The 25,336-nt window shown below is 46.5% G+C and overlaps 1 protein-coding gene, 1 long non-coding RNA gene and 1 pseudogene across 3 annotated transcripts in view; 2 read left to right on the forward strand and 1 right to left on the reverse strand.

Annotated features, from left to right (window-relative positions):
* Nucleotides 1-25,336, reverse strand: part of LMTK2 (lemur tyrosine kinase 2) — a 108,657-nt gene that overhangs the window by 80,825 nt on the left and 2,496 nt on the right. The gene's annotated exons all lie outside the window — the stretch shown is intronic.
* Nucleotides 351-1,213, forward strand: LOC103246922 (heparan-sulfate 6-O-sulfotransferase 1 pseudogene; annotated as a pseudogene).
* Nucleotides 13,374-17,694, forward strand: LOC140710618 (uncharacterized). Its single transcript, XR_012091721.1, has 2 exons — nucleotides 13,374-13,462; nucleotides 16,509-17,694. It is a non-coding gene; the product is annotated as an uncharacterized lncRNA (long non-coding RNA).

Below are 25,336 nucleotides of genomic sequence, written 5' to 3' on the forward strand. Positions count from 1 at the left end.
GCGGAGCGGGCGAGTGCAGGGGGCAAGGGGCGCGCTGTGCAGGCCGGGGCCAGGAGCCGGGCCCAGCTGGAGCAGAGTCGGTCCTGGGGAGCCGGGCCGGGCGGGGTGCAGCCATAGCGCCACGGAGGGTCGGGGCCCGTGCCGCTGCGGGTGGCCTGGGCGCCCAGTAGCCGGGCGGGGCTGGAGCGCAGGCTGCGGCAGAGGCAGCTGCGCCCGCGCCCCGCACCCGGGCCCAGGCGATGGTGACACATGAGGCGGTGGCACCACCTTCGGACATCACCTCATGCAGAACGTAGGCCTCGAGGTGCCCTGCGACTACCGACCCAGCCAGAAGTGCACCTGCTACCGGCCCAACCGCCGCGAGACTTGGCTCTTCTCCCGCTTCTCCACTGGCTGGAGCTGCCAGCTGCACGCCGACTGGACCGAGCTCACCAACTGCGTGCCCGGCATGCTGGACCGCCGCAACTCCGCCGCGCTGCGCACACCCAGGAAGTTCTACTACATCACCCCACTAGAAGACCCCATGTCCCGCTACCTGAGCAAGTGGCGGCATGTGCAGAGGGGTGCCACGTGGAAGATGTCGTTGCATATGTGTGACTGGCGCACGCCCACGCCCGAGGAGCTGCCGCCCTACTACGAGGGCATGGACTGGTCGGGCTGCACACTGCATGAGTTCATGGACTGCCTGTACAACCTGGCCAACAACCACCAGGTTCGCATGCTGGCCGACCTGAGCCTGGTGGCCTACTACAACCTGTCCTTCATCCCCGAGGGCAAGCGTGCCCAGCTGCTGCTTGAGAGCGTCAAGAAGAACCTGTGGGGCATGGCCTTCTTGGGCCTGACTGAGTTGCAGCGCAAGACGCAGTACCGGTTCGATCAGATGTTCAACCTGAAGTTCACCCGGCCCTTCATGCAGTACAACAGCACGCGGACGGGCAGCGTGGAGGTGGACGAGGACACCATCCGCCGCATCGAGGAGCTCAACGACCTAGACATGCAGCTGTATGCCTATGCCAAGGACCTCTCCCAGCAGCCCTACCAGTACAAGCAGCAGCTGGAGCGCAGGGAGCAGCACCTGAGGAGCCGCCAGGAGCGCCTGCTGCACTGGGCCAAGGAGGCGCTGCCGCGGGAGGACGCTCACCAGCCGGGCCGCGTGCCCACCGAGAACTACGCGAGCCACATCGAGAAGTGGTAGTGGCGGTGGTGGCCACGGGGAGGCCTCTTGGGGATGTGGGGGGTAAAACAGGACAGACAACAGGTCCACCCAAGACTGTCACGGGAAGAGCATCCCAAATCTGCTTCAGAGGTAGCTGCATCCTGGGAAAAAAAAAAAAGAGCAGGGATGCAGTGGGGCTGGGCGGGGATGGGGGCTTGAGGAATCAACAGCTGCAGCCAGTGGGTCAGAGGAAAGCACGCTTGAAGGATGCCATGGGCAGGGCAGGGCATGGCCTCCAGAGCAGGTGTTGCGCCTGCTCTCCTGGCCCACTTGGATTTATCACGAAAACTGAAGGTTTGCACAAGAGACGAGGACGGTGGAAAGTGGACCTGTCAGGCCAGGAGTGTCTCCCTCACCAACTATTCACACAGCACTTGCTCTTAGCTCCTCTGTCCAGGCTACTAGGAGTGAGACCAGCTTCTGGCAACTGCCCCAGCTCCAGGCCATCCCATAGGCCCTCCCCTTCTGGCTGCCCCCAATGCCCCAAGGCCTGGGGAGCCCCCAGCTCACCCATCTGTAGCTCCCTCAGTGTCAGGGCCCACCCCATCTGAGGCACAAAAGACTTGAGTCCAGCCCCCAGGAAGCCCACTCCCCTCTCTGGCCCATAGTCCTGCTTCATGCTTTGGGTCAGGAAGCCAAAGCTGATGTTCAGGCCCCACCCACCCCCCACAGTCCTCAAACCAAGGAGGGGTTTGGGGAGTAGGCCCAAGCGGCATTGCCGGCCTTCCATGGACCGACTGGCAGCCCAGGAGTGGGGAGGCTTTGGCCAGGGATGCTGCCACTTGTGCCTGAGTCCCTGACTGGCCTTTGGAGGTGACCACCCAGGCAGACCTGGATCAGACAGGAAGGGCTGGGGACTGAGCGCTCCCCTGCCCCTGTTCTCCTTTCTGACCCACTGGCATTTGCTAGCAGGCTGCTCCAGCCCCATCACCAAGACACGTACTCAAGAGCTCAAATACCACTGCTGCCACCAGTGTGTGGATTAAGTTCATCAGGCTTCCATCAGCTGGAGTGTGGGACCATAGTCCCTGCCCAGGAGCCATACCCTCAGACCACAGTGGCTCTGGATGGCCAGGAACAGGGACTCGAGCTTTCAGATTCTCAACTAGCCTTGACAAAACAGCTGTAGGTGGCCTCCCTGACACCAGATACTCAGCCCTCTCCACCCTGGCTCTCCTTGCATTTCCCCATGCTGCCCACCCCCTGGCAAAAGGCTGGCCATGCTCTCTGTTCCCAGCAGCCCTGCAGGTTTCCCCACTGGCTGCAATGGCCCTACTAAAAGCCATGTTGCATATCCATTGTAAGCACGTGCCCTGTGCCCTGTCCCCATCCCTTATGCCTAGGAGGCCAGGCTGGTGTCTCTACGAGGGCCCCCACAGGCGCCCTGGGTCCCCCAGAGAGCAGACTGGTGTGCTCAGGCTGCAGGCTGCTCAGAGGCAGGGCAGTGGGCTCTGCAGGTCACTTGGCTGGGGTTGGCGGGGGTCCTCTCTCCTGCCCCAGCTTTCACTCAGCCACCTCAGCTGCCCCACCGTGGGGTGGAGATGTGGGTCACCACGGGCTTGGGAGCAAGTGTCTTCTGCAGCACAGGAAGGCGAAGGTGTGGTCAGATGAGGTTGCTACCCCTGGAGGTCTGGCATAAGGGCCCCACCCTCAGGCCTCCTACACTGGCCCCATTTTACTTTGGGGTCCAAGGACAGGGCGATCAACTGGGCAGGGTGGGCAGCATGCCAGCCCAGCGCAGTGCCACCTCCCTGGGTGGATGCATCACACTAAGGAAGTGAGTGCCAAGGGGATGCAGTGGTGTGGTTCTTTCAAAGGGAGGTCAGGGTCAATGGGCATCTGCTGGGACACTCGACACTAGGGTGGGTGCACACCTGGGAGGAGAAGGAACATGTTCAGGGCAGTATGGGGTCTTGCACAAGCCACGTGGGGCACCTTGGCCTCCCGGCAGGAGGTGGACACCCAGCCAGAGGCCCTGGCTCAAGGTGGCCTCACCTGGCCATGGGCTTTCTGGGTACACAGGCCCAAGCGCAGGCTGTTTTGTACATATTGGAGTATGTGTTAACTTATGCCCTGCATCCCAACTCACACGGAAGCACGGGTCTCGTCTCAGTCTCTTTGGCTGCATTTGGAAAGCAGTCTCCTCTCGGGCCAGTGCCAGGCTGAGGTGTCCAGAGGCGGCGGCAGCTGGTGGTGCCCTCAGCCCCCGAGTGTCCAGCCTGGCACTTCCCGTTCAGGCCACCTGCTTTGGGTCAACGGTTCCTTTGCCAGCAGCATCTCCTAAATTGTAAGGACTCTCTCCACCCAGGGCCCTCCCAGGGCTGCGAGGACGGAAGCAGGCAGGCAGTGGAGCTAACAGCTTAGTCACCAGGACCCCCAAACCTGCAAACGCCCCCTCCTGGAGGGGGAAGCCAGGAACAACAGAACTGCCCACGAAACAAGGCTGTGAACTTTTTGGAACTGTTTAACTTCAACCCAGGATCGTTTAAAGCTTTATTTATTTATAGCTTCTTCTCAAAAAAAAAGTGTTAAGAAGAAATTTTTTGGTTATTCATACAAAAAAAAAATAAGTTGATGATGGAAAAGCAAGTCATAACCATCTAATTGTTTTTGTCTAGGTCAAGAATAAATGTTAGCCAATGAAATAAATCCCGACAAGGAAAGAAAATATAAATAATAAATAAATAAATAAATAAAAACAAGGAAAAACAAAGAAGAGCTAGAGACCAGTAGGTGCACATACCAACAGCAGTTACCTGCAGAGATAGAAATGGAGTGGCTGGGGGACAAAGTGTGCTATATCCTTTCCTATTTGTTGAATTTTGTACCCCCAGCTTCTCGCCATTTTCAATCTAATGGCAAAACTCCTTAACAAGGCTTCAGCATCCATCGTTGCCTGGCTACTCCTGACCTGCCAGCCCCAACTCCATCACTCCGCCCCAGCTCTCTACTATGATCTACGATGACCCTCTCTCCATCCTTCCAGATGATCTTCTGCCACTTCATTCTCATATATTCTCCTACCCAGAGACGCTACCATGACACGCACCCCCACCCCCATTCATCCATGCCCATCAGAGCTCAACTCGGAAACCATCCTTGAGGCCCATGGTTGCACTCCCTGCCTGTGCACTCCCAATTACCCTGCATCTGGAATCTGTCACTCCATGTTGTAAATGCCCATATGCCTTCCCCATTAGGCTGCAAGCTGAATGGGGTCATGGGCCAGGCTTGTATAATCCACCAATGACTCCCCAGAGCCTGGCCCAGCGCCTAGGATTCAGGTAGAAGTCAGGGGTAAGAAAAAGAGAAAACAGTGAGAGAGACAGCGATGAAGGGGCATAAGCAAGCAAGTGAAAATAAGCAAGCAAGGGAACAAAACAGGAAAGAAAAAAAAAACAACAGAAAGAAACCATAACCAACCCACTGGATCACAGAATAAACTTACAAGCTAGGTACAGTGGCTCACACCTGTAATCCCAGTGCTTTGGGAGGCTGAGGTAGGAGGATCACTTGAGCACAGGAGTTCAAGACCAGCCTGGGCAACATAGTGAGAGGTCATCGCTACAAAAAGTGTGAAAAATTAGCCAGGCGTGCTGGCACACGCCTGTAGTCCCAGCTACTTAGGAGGCTGAGGTGGGCGGCTCACCTGAGCCCAGGAGGTCAAGGCTGAAGTAAGCTACAATCACACCACTGCACTCCAGCCTGGACAACAAAGTGAGACTCTATCTCCAAACAAAACAAAACAAAACTGAATAAACTTATGGGCCAGGTATGGTGGCTCATGCCTATAATCCCAGTGCTTGAGCTCAGGAGTTCAAAACCAGCCTGGGTCTCTACAAAAAAATACAAAAACTTAGCTGTGCGTGGTGGCATGAGTCTGTAGTCCCAGCTACTCGAAAGGCTGATGTGGGAGGATGGCTTGAGCCTGGGATGTTAAGGCTGCAGTGGTCCGTGATCGTGCCACTGCACTACGGCCTGGGTGACAGCCTGGGTGAGAGTGAGACTGTCTCAAAAATAATAATAATAATAATAAACTTAAATTTTCAGGGTCAAATAGGATTATAAGAGAAGCATTCTTCAGTAATGTTACACTCTTACTCGGGAACATTTTCCCACTGTTAACATACACTGTATTGGGGTAGCACGACGCTTATTCCCCAGGTCTCCAAGAACTCACACAAACATGTACCCATTTTGCTTAAGCCGCATAGCTAAGGTATTTCATTAATAAATACATTATCTCAAAAAGTGGATTTCCCTCCATTTATAGTCTCCCTCAAAAACAGGTGTTTACCCACACGCACCACGTTCTCGCACAGCCTTGTCTCACTGGAGGCCTTCAGAGCATTCTACTCAGTGGGGGCAAAGCGAGAATCCAAAGGCACCCTCTTCCCCAGGGAGCCCTTGGAGCACAGGACTGAGAAGAAAGCCGCCCACACAGGCAGAGCCACAGCCCCTGGACCTCTAGGCCAGTATGTGTTTAGGAACAAAACAGGAATCTTAATTGGTGCCATCTAAGATGTGATTTAAATTTGTTTTAGTCTGAACACTGCGTGTATTAGTTTGCTAGGGCTGCTAAAACAAAATACTACAGACTGGGGGCTTCAACAGCAGAACTTGACTCTCTCACAGTCCTAGAGGACTAGGTGTCAGCAGGGCTGGTTTCTCCTGAGGCCTTGCTCCTTGGCCTGTGGACAGTGACCTTCTCCCTGCATTCTCGAAGGGGCTTTCTTCCATGTGCATCCCTGGTGTCTCTGTGTGTGTCTAAATTTCCCCATTTTAGAAGGACACCAGTGAGAATGGACTACAGCCCACCCTCAGGGCTCACCTGTTTAAAAGCCCTATCTCCAAATACAGTTATAGTTTGAGGCACCTGGAGGGGTACAACTCAGCCCCTAGCACTGTGTCAATTTACTAACCTTTTCACCTTTTTAATTATTTATTTACTTACTCACTTATTTATTTATTTAGAGATGGAGACTTGCTCTGTCTCCCAGGCTGGAGTGCAGTGACGTGATCTCGGCTTACTGCAACCTCCACCTCCCAGGTTCAAGTGATTTTTCTGCCTCAGCATCCTGAGTAGCTGGTATTACAGGCACATGCCACCGCACCCAACTAATTTTTGTATTTTTTAGTCGACACTGGGTTTCGCCATGTTAGCCAGGCTGATCTCAAACTCCTCACCTCAGGTGATCCACCCACCTTGGCCTCCCAAAGTGCTGGGATTACAGGCATGAACCACCACGCCCAGCCTTAATTTCTTATTTTTAAGTGTACAAATAAGTGTATATATTTATGGCATATGTGTGACACTCTGATACAGGCATATGAAGTATAATACTACATCAGGGTATTTGGGGTGTCCGTCACCTCTGGCATGCATCATTTCTTTGTGTTAGGAACACTCCAATTCCACTCCTTTAGTTATTTTAACATATACAATGAATTGGTCAATGTATTAATTGAAGAAAGCCAATCCCACTGGCAGGGGTCCATCCTTGACAGCACAGGCATGGGCATGAGGGCATCCTGCCTTCTAACTGGAAAAGCAAGTGTAAAGCAAGGGCCAGGTCCTTACATATGTTGCCTGTTTTCTGTTTTGCCCAGACCCTCTCACCTCAGGGAATTTGCATAGGAGAATTCTGCGCCTACTTGAAAATGGACAATGGTGGCTACTTAGACAAAGGATTAGACAAAGAAAACTCATGGAACCGAGGGAAACTAAGGGCCAGCAACCTTCCAAATGGTCCCAACATACAGCCCATCTCTAAAACACATCGTGTGGGCCTTTTTCTCTTAGTACATTAGGACCACTAAGCCTGTCCTCCTCTTCTAACACCCTGACAAGTAGCATTGCAGCCCAGAGACTTAGTAAAATGAATCATCATCACACTACTTGGGGGAAAAAAACTGAACAATTATTGCAGATCACACATTTTTATTTAATGCCTCAAACTTACAAACCCATCTATCATCAAGGTTTCCTGTATTTAGAATTTTAAGTCACAAAATGTTTTCCTTGCCATAATATAACAATATATCTATTTATAAGAACATTAAATAACCTAGAATCTCCCTCAGGTATTCTAATACTGGAAAGGAAAAGGGAAATGAAGTATGGCAGTAAATATACTCAGTCACACAAAACAGTAAAGAGTGCACTGATGATCCCGTTCATGAAGCAGAGATTCCACAAAGACCCTAAGCCAGAATCTCAACAGCCTAGAAAACCAGATCGCTCTGTGTGCTAATCACAGACAGGCAAATGTTCCTCTGTTCAAAAGTGATTTTCAAGGTCAGCCAGCCCAACTGCTCCCTGACACTTGCAGAAAGGTTATATAATTTGAGTGCTAATTAAATACCTGCGAATGAGATCATTTTATACGAAGCTGCTGGTTTCTCTCAGACTATTTCACTAAAATTTGTTACCAAAGAACCATTTCATTCCCATTTTAAAACACTAACTAGGATGGAGACTACTACAGAAAAGCTCATCTAAGGCAGCACGGTGTGGCCAAAAGAATGTCGGGCTTGAATGACTTCTGCCAGACGACTGGGCCCCCACGCCCCAAGAAATGAAGGGCTGGATATTCCGGGAACTGGAACCTTGGTTAAGTTGCTGGCATAGCTGAGCTATGGCGTCATCCACAGCGCTTCCATGTCTTTAACAGCTTTGAATGGTGGTTCCACACTCCAGGAAGCCGATGCAGGAACAGGAAGCATCTAGTCCCAGAAGGAGAGACTCAGAGCCAGATTCGCAGGGCTCACCCCCACAACCATCCCTGCAGTGGACCACCACCGTCTAGGGGAAGGATATTCTGTTTTGCCACACAACTTCCCATGTACGTCTGCAGAGATGTGCAGGCAAGTCAGTGGCAGTACTGGATTCACAATCCAACTTCTGCACAATACAGCCGAAAGGATGGGAGAGGTGCGCTAAATGTCTGCTCCTTACTTCCCATGTAGGGCAGACCCTAAATAGCCTAGAAAAACATGTCTACTTTTTCTTTCAAATCTCTTACAGTCCCTCGATGGAGTCTATGTTCTCAGAGCCCTTCTGGCTTCCTAAAGCCTAACTTAAGTTCTTGCAAATATAACTGAAATGCAATCTTAGGCAATGTGTCCTTCCAAGCTCTCTCTTCAGAGAGGAAGTACTTAGTGGTACTACTGCAGTAGGACTGGCGGTGAGAGATGGCTGGGCCTGGGTATGAGCAGAGAGAATTCATTATACTCTTCAGTCTACTTCTGCATATGTTCAAAATTCTCTACAATGAAGTTTTAATTTTTAAGTACTATCTTCGAAACCAAGCCAGAAACTGGTTACAACAGTGACCTTGACAAGGTTCTACAGCACACAAAGGCAAGATCATCTAGGGTTTCTTATTTGATAATGCTTCAACTGATGTCTTTATGTTATCCAGAAAAATAAGCCCAAAGACAATTCAGTATCTAATTAGGTGCTTACAAATACTCAGGTATCCAGCCCAAGATTAAAGACCTCCAGACAGTTAAGAGGGTTATGGGACAGGGGTGTCACCTACTGAAACGGCCGCACAGTCATCCTACTGCGAAGCTCACCAACACATTCATTCATTCAACAAACATTTACTAAGCATCTTATAAGACAGGTGCCACTATAGGTTCTGAGAATAGAGAACAAAGGACTGGGGAGATTGTTATTTTACAAGGAATGACCAGGGAACACATTTCTGATACTATAACTAACTCATGCAAGAAATGACAGTGATTTGGTCCCAGGAGGGTTATAAAAATAGTCAATATTTACATGTTGCTTACAATGTTCCAGGCAGTATTCTAAACTCTTCCAATTCCATAACAACTCTTTGAGGTAGGTAGTGTCATTAGCCCCATTCTTTGTTATTTTTTATTTTTCTTAGAGACAGAGTCTTGCTCTGTCACCCAGGCTGGAGTCAGTGGTATGATCAAGGTCACTACAGCTTTGTACTCCTGGGCTCAAGCCATCCTCCCACCTCAGCCTCCCGAGTAGCTGGGACTACAGGTGTGCATCACCATGCCCAGATAATGTTTTAATTTTTTGTAAAGACGGCGGCTCACTATATTGCCCAGGTCTCCACCTCTTGGCCTCAAGTGATCCTCCCACCTTGGGCTCCCAAAGTGCCGAGATGACAGGCATGGGCCACCGCCCTTGCCTAATTTTTTAAAATTTTTTGCAGAGATGGAGTCTCACTATGTTGCCCAGGCTTGTCTTGAACTCCTGGCCTCAAGTGATTCTCCCCGCCTTGGCCTCCCAAAGTGCTGGGATACGGTCACGAGCCACCGTGCCTGATAAGCCCCATTTTAAAATGAAGAAACGGAGCACTGAAGAGGCAAAGTAACTTCTCCAGGTCAGACAATACTCGGTGAGGCTCAGAGTGCAAGCTCTTCCCACTCCATGGCAGCGCAGGGGACGAAAGCAGGCGAAGCAGCCAGGACGTGCTGGCAGATGCGAGGTGAAGCTGGAGGGAAAAGGGGCATGGAGCACACCTCCAATCCATTTATTAACTCCCTGCTCTGAAACAGGAACAGACTTCCAAGTAACACCTGACATGTGAAAAACCTCTTAAGTAAAAGACAGTGCCCAACCCAAACAGATACAAAGGAACCTGAGGGAAACAGACAATGCAGGGGCTAAAAAATAATAAAAAAAACCCAACTATAATATTCTCAGAAATAACAGGAGACAGTATACTCATGAGAAGAAAGAGGCTATTTAAAAAGTGGGGAGATGAGGCCTCCTGGAAATCAAACGGAATTGAGAAAAATACTTGCACATAGCAGTAGAACACAGACAAAAAGATCAACAGAAGTAAAGTAGAAGCTCATTCCAAAACATCCAACAATCTGCTGATAGAAGCTTTAGATAAAAAGAACAAAGAGAAGGAAGAGAAGATCATTCTTCCCAAAAAGTGTGTGCATATTTACACATACGTGTGTCTGTGTGTGTGTGTATATATATATATCTATATACACGAAAATTTTCCAGAACTAAAGCACACAACTTTCAAGATTCAAAGGGCCCACTGTGCATCCATGCTGATGAATGAAATGGATGAAAAGAGACTCATGCCAAGGCACAGCTTTACAACTGGTCAGAATCTAGACACAGAGGAAGTCTTAAAAGCTTCAGACCTCCCAAGAGGCTGGACAGCGGCCGCAGAGACACCACCGCAAGACTGGCATGGGACACAAGGGTTCCAAGACACAACAGCCAAACACATGGAGAGGAGATTTAAGCTCCTGACGAGGCACATGGGATGGATTAATGATGTGTTCATAAAAAACTAACAAAAGTAAAAGAACTGTAATCATCACAAACACTATAGGGTCAGTCGTAAATAATGTTTGCAGCCATAAAAATATAAATAATGAATTGTGATTTAATCGAAAAGTTTCAGTGTGTTGAGAAGAAGGGTGAATGCACATGTGTGTGTCAATATATAAATCCTTGTCGTGCATAGTAGAAACTCAGTATCTGATTAAACCAACAAACAGTGCTACAAGCACATTAGCCCACGATGCGGCTAAAAGAGCTGCAGGGCGTTGCCACTGGGAGCCAGCAGCAGGGATAGGGAGGAATGGGACAGGACAGGGATTCACTATTTTTATGATAAACCCTGAAAAACTATTTAATTTTTTAAAACTATTTACATGCATCATTTGACAAATATAATTTACAAAATAGATCAAGGGGGAAGGAAAAAAAAGAACCAAGGAGATAAGAAACAACATTTAAGGGAGGGGACAAAGAAACACAGCTGATAGCAAACAGGAAAGAGGATGTTTTGGAGGCCACAGGCAGGCACATTACCATGGAAGGCAGAGGAGAAAAGCATGTTCCAATGTGTTACGGAGGCCAGGCACAGTGGCTCAGCCTGTAATCCCAGCACTTTGGAAGGCGAAGTGGGAGGATTACTTGAGGTCAGGAGTTCAAGACCAGCCTGAGCAACATAGCCAGACCCCATCGCTACAAAAAAATAAAAAATAAATTAGCCAGGCATGGTGGCATACACTTGTAGTCCTAACTACTTGGGAGGCTGAGGCAGGAGAACTGCCTGAGCCCAGGAGGTTGAGGTTGCAGGGAGTCATGACTACACCACAACACTCCAGCCTAGGGGACAGAGTGAGATCCAGTTATACACACACACACACACACACACACACACACACACACGCGCGCGTAAAGACATTCACTGAAATGTTGTGTATTATATAAGCGGAGAGCAAGGGTCGAGGAGCAGGAGGCAAAGAGGACGTAAGTGAGGGAAGCTGCAGCTGCCAGAAAAGGCTGGGATGAGAGGCATGGGTCACAAAACTTGTTTTAAAGAGCTGAGAAGAGGAGGAGAAAAATGACATTTGTTGAATGTTCCACACGCTTTTTAAAATACCTGCCCGTGACTCTTGAAAGGATATACAAAATATCCGCCAATGAGCATTATTCTTGGGATCTACAGCAGTCGGCGGATTCCTAAAACCGTCCAGGGTTGGAGGAGGGTGAGAACTGGGAAAATGCCTATGGGGTACTATGCTGATTGCCTGGGTGACAAAATTATCTGTACACCAAACCCCCACGACATGCAATTTACCCACGTGACAAACCTGCACATGTACCCCCCGAAACTAAAACAAAAGTTGGAAAGAAAAAAAAAGGAGTCTAGACCTCCACAAAAGCACATAAATCAATGGTAGTGTTTAAAGTATCTTCTATGTTTACAAATGAATGCTTACAAGTTTACATTTCCTAAAACTCAGAAACATTTTTATCACTTTTAATTCAATGGTATAATGTCATCTCATAGGTGGAAAATAATGGTTGTTCTTACAATTTTTTTTTTTTCCCGAGACAGGGTCTCGACAGAGTCTGTCTGGCTCTGCCACCCAGGCTGGAGTGCAGTGGTGCGATCACAGCTCACCGCAGCCTCGATCTCCCCGTCTCAAGCAATCCTCCCACCTCAGCCTCCTGAGTAGCTGTAACCACAGGTGCACACCACTATGTCCAGCTAATGTTTTAAAAATTTTTTGTAGCGTTGGGGTCTTGCCATGTTGCCCAGGCTGGTCTCAAACTCCTGGACTCAAGCAATCCAGTCGTCTCAGCCTCACAAAGTGCTGGGATTACAGCCCTGAGCCACCATGCCCGGCATAAATTTAAAAACAGTATGAAGGTGAATTTTTTCAGCCTAATTATGGAAGCTAGCACTTTGGTTTCCTAATTTTCTTTTCTTTTCTTTTCTTTTGAGATGGAGTCTGGCTCTGTTGCCAGGCTGGAATGCAGTGGCACAATCTCGGCTTACTGTAACCTCTACCTCCCGGGTTCAAGCGATTCCCCTGCCTCAGCCTCCCAAGTAGCTAGGACTAAAGGTATGCACCACCATGCCCGGCATTTTTTTTTTTTTTTTTGGTATTTTAGTAGAAACAGGGTTTCATCATGTTGGCCAGGATGGTCTCGATCTCCTAACCCCGTGATCCACCCACCTTGGCCTCCCAAGTGCTGGGATTACAGGCGTGAACCACCATGCCCCGTTTGGTTTCCTAATTTTCAATATGGAATTTTCTTTAGTACTTCAAGAGTCAACCTTATGATATGTAGTTTAACATTTCACCCCAGTACTTTCAGAGAATAAACAGAAATCAATATCCAGAGAAGGGGCTGAGTTAGCCTCCGTGTGTGCACCTGTGCATCGCACTGCAGAGGTTCTTTAAAGCACGATGTGGTTGACTGGGGTGAATGGGTGGCCTGGACCTTAGGACCCTCACTCTTGACTCGGATCTGCCCCTAACTGGCGGTGAGGGACTGACTTTGCTGATCAACTTCTCTGGGCCTCAGTTCCTTCATCTGTAAAACCGGCATTTCAACTCTAAAATTCTACAGACAAGGATTTATGGTACCAACATTTTCTAAGTCTACCGAGTGCCTATACAGTTAATATTAGTGATCAGATCTTTATTAAAGTTGATTTTCTTTTCAACACAGAAAACTAAGTTAGGTGACAGATTCCTAGACTGTACTGCTGTGGCAGGCCTCTGGGACTGTGTTCCCAGGGGGCTATTTTGGTAAGTTGGTTATTTTTCAGTGCCTTACCAGCAATCAGTGTCCGGGTGTTGCATTTTAATCACAGTCTGAGGTAAGAGTCAAGTGGGGCTCTGCTCGGGAACCGACAGGCTGGATCCAGGGAAGCAACCGCTGCTGCCCAGATAGGGAACCCTTCTACAGGGGCAAACTGCCAGGTAGGAATGGGGACGGGATATTCTTTCCTCTTGAAAGGGGCACAAGTTTAATTTATTGAGGGTTCTGAGAAGAATCCGCGATGATAAAAATACTCAAAACTTAAATTTAGTGGCTAATCTGAGAGGCCACCAACAGATCACAACACTTTAGTTTTGCAGTAAAAAGCTGAAACGACAAAATTTTATAATTACTAGTTGGTTAAAACAGATATTTTAACGTGCAAAATGATTGCAAACTTTTCCTCCTCTATCTTCTAAGTCCAAGATGTCTTAGAGATTTACTTCCTATAATTAAAGATTGCAATTATACCATGTCAAACTCAAGTTCCTTCTTCAGTCTGGCAAAAACGGGGAGAACGAAGTTTGGGGATGGACTGTGAATATGAGCCTGAAGGGGGAAAAAGACATGAGCCTTTTAAAATTACAGTAGTTTCACTTTTAAATAGGAGCAGCTCCTCTCTCAAAAATCACTATCATAGATGTTTGCAACTAAATTCTTTTCTCCCACCCAAGGCATACATGTTGCCAAAAAATAGTCTGTACTAGTACAAGAGCCTATGGTGTTCTTCATCAAACCCGACTGATGATCACACAATCACCATAACGTAGCAGCTTCAGAGACAGTTTACTTTTTTTAGCTCATCATAAGAAAATTTTGTACAGAATCAATCATCCACAGCAAATATATCAAAATATAACAACAAACAACTTTAAAAAAAAAGTACCTATCAAAAAATATGAAATAGGCTACAAATCCTAGGCAATACCTAACTAAGTCAGCTTAGAAAAGTAAACTTTTTAAAAGCAAGATGCTAACAACGTATTATCCTAGCAAAACAAAACCCTCCGCAAGTTACTATATAGATCATGAATCAGGGGTTCTCATGTTACAGCGCACACATTTATCACCCGGGGAATTAAGAATGTCACGGTTTTATACCTGCTCTCGAAATTTCCCTGCAAGTCACCTGCCACCCTGACTCTAGTTGCAGCGAGCTGAGGCCTGGTGGTCCAAGACTGGCACCCAGATTCTCAGCTCACAGTGCCAGCATCTGACTGTCGGACGACCTGCTGTTTTTCCTGATATTTATACAGGATATTCATAAAATGTAAAGAGGCCATTATTCATACAGACATCTAGAGAAGGAGGTGAAGTTGTAAAAAAAAAAAAAAAAAAAAAAAACCCTTATTTCGAGCTCCAACTGTGTTCTGCCCTGGAGTGCCTGAATTCCTTTGTGGTGATAGCATATATACCCACAGGAAGATTCTTCAGAACGATATTTACATGCGGTGCTCAGGATGAGTGAGCTCTTCAGATTTCAGGTATTCGCATTCATTTTAAAATCTCAAGTTTTTAATTAAATGTAATGTTTTCCTTCTTTCCTTGATTCTCACTAGTTATACAAGTCAACAGAATTCCAGTAAATAACTGATATTATTTTCTATGCAGTACAAGATAAAATATGTGTGTTGTAGCAGTGAGGGGACGAGGGGAGAAATAATCAGAAAACTATTATAAATGCAGAGTTCCAGCCCAGCCTTCAGCATTTTGATTCAGTTAGTTTGGGACCCAGAAATCTCTATTTCTTTTGAGACGGAGTCTCGCTGTGTCACCCAGGCTGGAGTGCAGTGGTGCGATCTCAGCTCACTGCAAGCTCCGCCTCCAGGGTTCACGTCATCCTCCTGCCTCAGCCTCTGAGTAGCTGGGACTACAGGCGCCTGCCACCACGCCCGGCTAATATTTTGTACTTTTACTAGAGATGGCACTTCACCGTGTTAGCCAGGATGGTCTCGATCTCCTGACCTCGTGATCCACCTGCCTCAGCCTCCCAAAGTGCTGGGATTACAGGTGTGAGCCACTGCACCCGGCCTCTATTTCTTTTTCTTTTTTTTTTTTTTTTGAGATGGAGTCTCGCTCTGTCACCCAGGCTGGAGTGCAGTGGCGTGATCTTGGCTCACTGCAACCTCTGCCTCCCAGGTTCAAGTGATTGTCTTGTCTCAGCCTTCCAAGTAGCTGGGACTACAGGTGTCCACCACCACACCAGGCTAATATTTTGTAGTTTTAGTAGAGATGGGGTTTCACCATATTAGCCAGGATGGTCTCGATCTCCTGACCTCGTGATCCGCCCGCCTCAGCCTCCCAAAGTGCTGGGATTACAAGCATGGGCCACCGTGCCCGGCTGAAATCTGCATTTCTACAGATACCTAGGTGATCTTCATGCCCGCCATCCTGTTGTATAAAAACGCCCTTGCTTCTTCCTGAAGCACATTCAGCTGCACTGATCCGTCGCTGAGATTTACATCAAAACAACAAGCGCCAGGGCAGAGGGAAGGGTAAAGGTGAAACAAGATGAACCATGAATGAAAATACTGTGGATGCTGGGTGACGGGAACATGAGGGTCCACTATACTACTTCACTCTACTTTTCTGTATGTTTGAAATTTTCCATAATAAAAAGAATTAAAAAAAAAAGCAAAGCAAAGCTCAGTAAACAGATCAAAGTAAGTTGATAGCCCCATGCTCTTCAAGAGACTTGCCCAGTAGAAATTTCATCTGAACTTTTACCAATTCAAGGAGTTGCCTACAATCCCTTTCAGCAATTCCAACACTGAAAGACCCCCCAAAATAATCCTCTCTAACTAAATTCTTAAGCCAAAGAAGTTTCGTTCATGTTCTTAGAGATTAAGCTGCTCTTGGAGGAAGTAAACCAAATCTATTTTTCATATATCTATTACTCTACAAAGAAAAATTAGATTCTGCCAATATCATTATAATGCAGTTAGTACCACAAACACGGTATTTAGAATGTTTATGGTACTATTTAATAGTTTAAGTGACAGAGAGAAAACATGGACAGAGCTCTTTCAGCTCATCTGTCTCTAAGAGGCCCCAAAGCTGCAGCTGCTCTCTCCTCCCCTCCCCACAACCCCAAAGATTAGGTACAGGAAGCAGAGGATCAAAAATCTATTAAAAATATCCAGAAGCCCAGAAGCAATGAACAAACCCCACACCCAGATCTTTTTGTTTTTTCTTTTTTTGAGACAGAGTGCAGTGGTCCGATCTCAGCTCACTGCAACTTCCATCTCCTGGATTCAAGTGATTCTCCTGTCTCAACCTCCCAAGTAGCTGCAATTACAGGCACACACCATCACACCTGGCTAATTTTTGTATTGTTAGTAGAGATGAGGTTTCACCATGTTGGCCAGGCTGGTCTCGATCTCCTGACCTCAAGTGATCTGCCTACCTCGGCCTCCCAAAGTGCTGGGATTACAGGCATGAGCCACCGCACCCGGTCCAGATCTTGGTTTCTCATATCACTCTCCAATCAGAAGAACCAGAGCTCCCTGAAGAAAAGGCTGATTCTAGGACTGGGGCAGAGAATATATAAGATGAAACTGTAGCTTCTTGAAATGCCAGAAAATAAGGAAATGCTTTAAAAAAAAAATGGGGATATGCCAGCGGGGTACTCAGGAGCTAAGGGAAAGAGCTCCTGATGGCCAAAGCTGGTACAACATTTAAGAACAAATAAACAACACCGTGGAATCAATCCAAAGTATAAAATAAATATCCATGCATCCACACTGACATAAGTAAATGCTTGAATAAAGAAATAAACAGAGGGTTGCTTAGGCCCAGGAGTTCAAGGCTGCAGTGAGCCATGACTGTGCTACTGCACTCCAGTTTGGACTACAGAGCAAGACCTGTCAAGGAAAGGGAAGGGCAAGAGGAAGAAAAAAAAAGAAGAGAACAGTCAAGTCTCCTAAACAGAAGAATTCCAAAGAATGTCTACAGACACTTCCTTGCAAAGAGGTGGAGCACAGCTTGCCACCCATTAAGAGTTGACCCTGCCCTCATACACCATGGGGAGGGGAGGACACAGCAACTTTACAGAGTGAAAGCCTGACCAACACTACTCAGTCAGGTGACCAAGTAACAAGTCATGTTGTGTGCACATGCCCTCGATGTGATATGATGAGAACGGCACTTCAACTCTGTGATCTTCCTCCCAAAAACCCACACCCCCAGTCTAATCGTGAGAAAAACATCAGACAAATCCCAGTTGAGGGACGTTCTACAAAATATCTGACCAGTACTCCTCAAAGACGTCAAGGTTATTCCAAACAAGCAATGGATTGGGGGAGCCCAAGGGGCATAACTACTAAATGTAATGTGCTTTCCTGGAAGAGAAAAAAAAAGACACTGGAGAAATATTAAAGAAACTGAATAAAGTGTGGACTCATTTAATAACCTATTAATACTGGTTCCTTAGTTGTGACAAATTTACTACATTAATGTAGGATGTTAACAACAGGGGAGCTGGGAGAAAGATACACAGGAACACTCTGTAATATCTTTGCAATGTTTCTGCAAATCTAAAATTGTTCTAAAAGAAAAAGGTTTTAATTAAAAAAAAAAAAAAAGGCTTCATTCCTGATGAAGGTCTGTGTCTGCATGGAAAGTCAAGTCTGCAAGAGAATGAGAGGCTCCAGCTCATACCCTCTCCTTCACACACACACGCACGTACACACACATGCATGCATAAAACACACACACGCACACACACACATGCACACACACACGTGTGCACACACATACACACAGGGGTACTGGTTTGGTGAACTTAGTTCTCTAGTATCATCTTCATCATCCTCAGTTACAAATGCTGATGGAACATCTACAACCTGTGAAATACCATCCAAACACCAATCCCAAAAATGTGTGTGCCATCCCAAGGTCCTTGCAAACTAGGTAAAGAGGACTTAAACAATGATGTAGGCCGGGCATGGCGGCTCACACCTATAATCCCAACACTGTGGGAGGCAGAGGCCAAAGGACTGCTTGAGGCCCATAGTTTAAGACCAGCCTGGGCAACACGGCAACTTCACTTTTGTAGACCATCTCTACAAAAAGTAAAAATTAGCCAAGCATGGTTGCATGCGCCTATAGTCCCAGCTACTCAGGAGCTGAGGTGGGAGGAGTGCTTGAGCCTAGGAGTTCAGGGATGCAGTAAGCCATGACTGTACCTCTGCACTCCAGCCCAGGCAACAGAGCAAGACTTCGTCTCTTAAACAAACAAACAAAAAACCAATGATATGAAGATATGAAATGGTATTTGGTATTTGTTAAGTGCAAGTGGTAGACTGGCATGATGAAACCAAACCTTCCTTTTTTTTTTGAGACAGAGTCTTGCTCTGTCGCCAGGCTGGAGCACAGTGGCGTGATCTCAGCTCACTGCAACCTCCACCTCCCGGGTTCAACCTCAGCCTCCCCTCCCGAGTAGCTGGGACTACAGGTGCACACCACCATCCCCAGCTAATTTTTTAGTAGAGACAGGGTTTCACCATGTTGGCCAGGATGGTCTCAATCTCTTGACCTCGTGATTTGCCTGCCTTGGCCTCCCAAAGTGCTGAGATTACAGGCGTGAGCCACCACACCCAGCCTGAAACCAAGTCTTTTTTTTTTTTTGAGAGTCTCACTCTGTCACCCAGGCTGGAGTGCAATGGCATGATCTCGGCTCACTGCAACCTCTGCCTCCTGGGTTCAAGCGATTCCCCAGCCTCAGCTTCCTGAGTAGCTGGGGCTGTAGGCGTATGCCACCACGCCCAGCTAATTTTTGTATTTTTAATACAGACGAGGTTTCTCCATGTTGACCAGGCTGGTCTTGAACTCCTGACCTCACGTGATCTACCCACCTTGACCTCCCAACGCGCTGGGATTACAGGCATGAGTCACTGCGCCCAGCCAGTAAATTTTAAATTCTTTCCATCCCATGTCATTTACAAATCAAAAATGTGTTAGTGTACCACACATTCTATACCTTAAAAAGGCATGTAAGTTGACCTTTTAAAAGGATGAAATGAAAATAAACGTTAGTTCCAATGCTTCTGTCCGGCACCCCACAAAACACTCTGCTCCACAGATACACACTCTCAACTTCACCAAGGGAAGGAACTCTAACAGCTAGGCCAGGATCAATAACTCAGTAGGGAAAGTGGGTCCGCAAAGAGGTTTCAAAAAATTAAAAAGACGGCAGCACTTACAGAAGCAGGAGAAGAGCCAATGGCAAATAGTGAGAATACATGGAGAGCCAGAAGATGGGAATTTGCACGTAATATTTTGCAAGCTATAGGCAGATCAAGTTAGCTCTGAAGAAAATGCTGTGGAGGGTGGAGGCAGGAACAACAGATGTGCTGCAGCAGACACCCAGATGCAACGGTCTCCCTTCACCAAACTGGGGCCAGATGCAGGGAGCCAGGGGCTACTTTAGCCACAGCACATGGTCCTGCATACCTAATTTGACCTGATGGTAACTCAAGCCTTTAAAATACTAAAACTGCCCAGGTGCAGTGGCTCATGCCTGTAATCCCAGCACTTTGGGAGGCTGAGGCAGAAGGATCACTTACGTCCAGGAGTTTGAGACCAGCCTGGACAATACAGTCAGATCCCATCTCTACAGAAAAAAATATTTTACATCAGTCAGGCATGGTGGTGTGCACCTGTAGTCCCAGCTATCCGGGAGGCTGAGGTGGGAGGATCGTTTTAGCTCAAGAGGCTGAGACTGCAGTGAGCTATGACTGCACCACTGGATTCCAGCCTGAGTGACAGAGCAAGACCTTGTCTTTGTTAAAAAAAAAAAAAAAAAACAGAAAAAACTTTAAAAAAACATATAAATGCAAAACCTACCAAACTGTCAAAAACTGAACAGGAGGTTTACCACCAGCACCCCCTCCCACCAAAGGCCCAAGTGGGCAGAGGAGTAAAGAGTCACTCTTTTGTGGTTGCGGAAGGAAAAAACAGCAGAGAAAATGAAAGCTACTAATCAATGTTGTGGCTGTGGGCACCTGAGACATCTGACATAAATAGTGCTCACTTTTCCCACCTGAATCACAATACAATAAATGACATTTGGAATCACTGCACTGAGCTAACTACTGCAAAAAAAAAATTAATAATGAGATTATTTTTCTGATATGCCTGCTCATTATGACAAATAATTGTAATGCCAAGGCAGGGCTCCGAATTAGCCACTTGCTGCAATTTTAAAATATATCAATCCAATATTTTGCTCTGCAGACATGCTAATTTTATCAAAGTTCCCCAGTTTTTTTTTTTTTGTTTTTTTTTAAAGACGGAGTCTCACTCTGTTACCCAGACTGGAGTGCAGTGGCGTGATCTCAGCTCACTGCGGGCTCCACCTCCCGGGTTCACGCCATTTTCCTGCCTCAGCCTCCCAAGTAGCTGAGACTACAGGCACCCGCCACCACACCCGGCTAATTTTTTGTATTTTTAGTAGAGACGGGGTTTCACCGTGTTAGCCAGGATGGTCTCGACCTCCTGACCTCGTGATCCACCTGCCTCGGCCTCCCAAAGTGCTGGGATTACAGGCGTGAGCCACCGCGCCCGGCCAGTTCCCCAGTTTTCTACAACAGTATCTTCGTAAGAAGATTCAAAGAAAAGCTAATAATGGAATCTAAAAACCCTAGAGGGCGCAGTCTTTCTAGATCAGAGATGGTTATCCACCATCTCCTCCTAGAATATTCCTTCCCTCATTTTAGTAAATACAAAGTTTTAAAACAGTAATAAAGCACAACTAGTCGACTATAAAAGCACGTGATTTTAAATGAGAAAGGGCCGGGTGTGGTGGCTCACACCCATAATCCTACCACTTTTGGAGACTGAGCCAGGAGGATCACTTGAGGCCAGGAATTTGAGACCAGCCTAGGCAATACAGTGAGACCCCAACTGTATTAGTCCATTCTCACCATGCTATAAAGAACTGCTCAAGACTGGGTAATTTACAAAGGAAAGAGGTTTAATTGACTCACAGTTCCACATGGCTGGGGAGGTCTCAGGAAACTTATAAACATGGCAGAAGGGGAAGCAAACACGTCCTCCTTCACACAGAAGCAGGAGAAAGAAGTGCCAAGCAAAGGCGGGAAAGTCCCTTATAAAACATCAGATCTCGTGAGAACTCACTCAATATCACAAGAATGGCTTGGGAGTAACCACCCCCATGACTCAACTATCTCCCACCAGGTCCCTCACACGACACATGGGGATAACCGGAACTACAATTCAAGATAAGAATTGGGTAAGGAAACAGCCAAACCATATCACCATCTCTACAAAAAAACTAAAGTGGGCATGGTGGTACACACCTGTAGTCACACATCTACAGGTAAGTGCGTGTAGTAGGCACACACCTACTCAGGAGGCTGAGGTGGGAGGACTGCTTGAGCCTGGAAGTTTGAGGCTACAGTTTGAGCTATGATCGCACCACTGCACTCCAGCCTGGGTGACAGAGCAAGACTCTGTTTTTCCCTGAAGTCTCTTTCTCCTGTTCTGCAGGAGGGAGTTGAGGCTGTGCTACCTCTGTTCTCATCTCACCAGCAAAAACTCCACAATTGTTTTGTCTCTTCTTTTTTCTACGTTCTCACCAAAGACCTCTTCTCACTTCCCTCACCCTTGTAGTGGGCCTAGATTTGGGAGTTCACAAAGAATCAGGATCACGATCATAATTATAATCCCAGCTGGCCTTGCGTGTCCTAACCAAGGACTAAGCACTGTATCTGCCTCACACCAGCACTGTCCCACAGAACCTTTCTCCATAACGGGAAGTTCTCTTCTGCGCTGTCCAATGCCATAGCCACCAGCCACCTGTAGTTATCAAGCCCTTAACATATGGCCAGTGCCACTGAAGAATGGAAGCTCTCGTTCTAAAACATTTACATCTGAGCAGCCACAGGGAGCTAGTGGCTACTGTACTAGATGGCACAAGTTTGGACCCTCACAAGACTGCAGCTATTCTCCCCATTTTACAGATAAACAAACCAAGTCTTGCCTGGTACAGTGACTTATGCCTATAACCCCAGCACTTTGGGAGGCTGAAATGGGAGGATCTCTTGAGGCCAGAAGTTGGAGGTTGCAGTGAGCTATGCTGGCACCACTGCACTCTAGCCTGGGCAGCAGAGCAAGGTCTTGTCTCTTAAAAAAAAAAGAAAAATGAGAGGGAGAAAGAAAAATGTCAGTCACATTCATCTCTCCAGCTTCTAAGAGGAAGCATCAGCTCTGGGCTTGTTCTACTACAGCCTGGGTTAATCAGGGATGCCTCATGACAATACACAATTATGTTTAAGATAAAGAAAAACTTTCAAGCGCTCATGAGTCTTTTAAATAAATTAAAACCAGCAACTGTTCACATGCAAGAGCTTTAGTCATCTTCCAGTTTAAAAACAGGTTTATTACATAAAAGCAGACTAACCCAGATCATCCTAAAAATTTCCAGCATAGTTCTCCAACACTACGAATTTCAAGTAGTAACAATACCAGCTTAGACTTAAATAAACCAGATTTCTCTCTAAAGCATCTCCATCCACCATAAAAAAGTTATTTTGAGCAACAAAGATTTTTTAAATCCAGTAAATTCTAGACATGCCATGTTAAGCAGCCACCACTTTGAGCTCCTGCTTTGAAGCCTTACCACCTACCATCAGTCAATTTGATGATAACCAAATTTACAAAGAAATCTGAAACAAAGAAGCAATTCAGTGTGAGAGGGCACACCACTGTGACCCCTCACATCCCTTTGGGTAAATATTATCACCACCACCCTTTGTAACGATGGAGTTCTAAGCCCAGAGGTCGAGTAACTGACCCAGGGTCCTTAAGCTATTCCAGTGGCAGCCAAGGCTTCACACCCAGATCTCACTACAAAGCCCAAGTTCTTCCTACAACACTGTGTTCCAACTAGGATTGGCTGATGAATTTTACCCTCGAACGAAAAAGTTGGATTATTTCTGTATGTCCATTTACAAGAACTTTTTTGAGGACTCATTTGTTTACTGTTTCAGAACACTGGACGTCCCTTATTTACATGACAGTGTCTTTTTAAAATTATATCTACAGCGGTTATCTAAGTGACACAATACACAGGGGCCAGAGAGGGCCCAAGGACTCTACATTTTTAAGAGTATTTGCAGGAACACTCAGCACACCGATTATCATCAAAACTGTAACGATTTGGTAACTTCAGTGCTAATCAGCTACAAAACTGTTGGACAGACTTCCTATTACTGTTTAAATGAGCATATTTAGTTAACCCCAAAATATCACCAAGTAAAAGTAATTACAGCAATCCCAACCAAAGTCAAATTTCAAGACTTATAGCTATAAATCTTAAAATAATTTGCATAGAAAGCCTGTTGAAAATAATTTTCTCAGAGGCTGCTAAACACAGTAATTCATACTTTAGAAAGTATTTCCTTTACTTTAGAAATCTTTTTCAAGATACAAGTCTGTTTGTTTAATCTAAAACGAGAGGCTCGGTTTCACAAGCTGCCATTTAATCAGTAGCTGAGTCCCACTGGCTTCACGGGTTTCCGTGAGGTCCTTTATCTGGAGCTGCTAAAAGCTTCCTCTGTACTCTGTGACCTAATATGCTGCAGAACAATAGAACTGGGTTTCCTTGTCTCACCACTATCCTAATATTAATAAGAAAGTGTGAACTTAGAGAAATTCGTTCACATACACGAGATCTTTCTTTACTTGTAGTCCCCGTTTAGGATGTGAATCTTGAGAATCTTGGAAAAGGCACGTCCATGTTTTCTAAGAGAAGAATGATCTGATAACTACGATCTGGGGAAAAGAACTGAACTGTAATCTTAGTTTGGCAATTTCACTGGGTGTGAAAACAGTGAACTTTCTCCCTTTACATAAAAGCTTCCTAGAGAGGACCAGCAAGTCTTAGTCTACGTAACCAACAAGGGCTCTTGCAGAAACACAGATTCTTAGGAAAAGAGGCTCCCAGACAGGGCGGGGGTGGGGGCATAAGGGCATCCCAGCCCAAAGAAAAGGCCCAAAATAAAGTTCACCCAAGAAATGTCTTCTTGCCTGATGGGCAAGTACAATCCATATATTTACATAGCTTTATTATGACTGAATGAGAAAATACCTTTTTCAACTTCTGAGCCTAGCAATGAATCCAGATGATGAAGACACCACAGATAAATGATCTTCAGTTTAAAAGCTGAATTTCAGTTAACTGCATAATTTCTCTAAGGCACCATTAAGCTGGATAGACTGATCAGGCCTCAAGTAGAAAGAACAAGAAGCAGGTGAAAGACCCTATAAAATAGGTCTATACTTATTTGAAAGTGTCTAGCTCTATCTTCATAAGGAGTACAGGTTCCTGGATCAGCAGAAGCTTTAGTTCTGTTTTCGGCGTGTAACTGCTCTTTTATCTACCATACATGGTCAAGTGGGATTCCTCTTTTTTAACCAGCGAGCTCACTAGTCAGGATTAGCTCCAAGGTTTTTTTAAAATCTTGGTCTAATGTATCTTGATCAAGAACACACCTCAGTTAACGAGGATCAATAAACTCTTTTGGATGGAGAGACAAGCCCCTGAATCTACGACTGATTGTGCATTTTTCTTTCTTTCTTTCTTTCTTTTTTTTTTTTTTTTTGAGACGGAGTCTCACTCTGTTGCCCAGGCTAGAGGGCAGTGGTGCGATCTCGGCTCACTGTAAGCTCCGCTCCCTGGGTGCAAGCAATTTTACTGCCTCAGCCTCCCAAATAGTTGGGATTACAGGCTCCCGCCACCACGCCTGGCTAATTTTTGTATTTTTAGTAGAGAGGGAGTTTCACCATCTTGGCCAGGCTGGTCCCGAACTCCTGACTTCAAGCAATCCACCCACCTCGGCCTCCCAAAGTGCTAGGATTACAGGCGTGATCCACTGCGCCCAGTCTGACTGTGCATCTTTTCCACAGACTTTAACCCTAGGTACCCACTATTCATATGCAACACATCAAAACATATACACCTATCCTACAAAGATCAGAATACGAAAGGAAAATTCGTAGCAAAAGTTGCT

This window comes from Chlorocebus sabaeus, chromosome 28, assembly GCF_047675955.1.
Source record: "Chlorocebus sabaeus isolate Y175 chromosome 28, mChlSab1.0.hap1, whole genome shotgun sequence".
Lineage (NCBI taxonomy): Eukaryota > Metazoa > Chordata > Mammalia > Primates > Cercopithecidae > Chlorocebus > Chlorocebus sabaeus.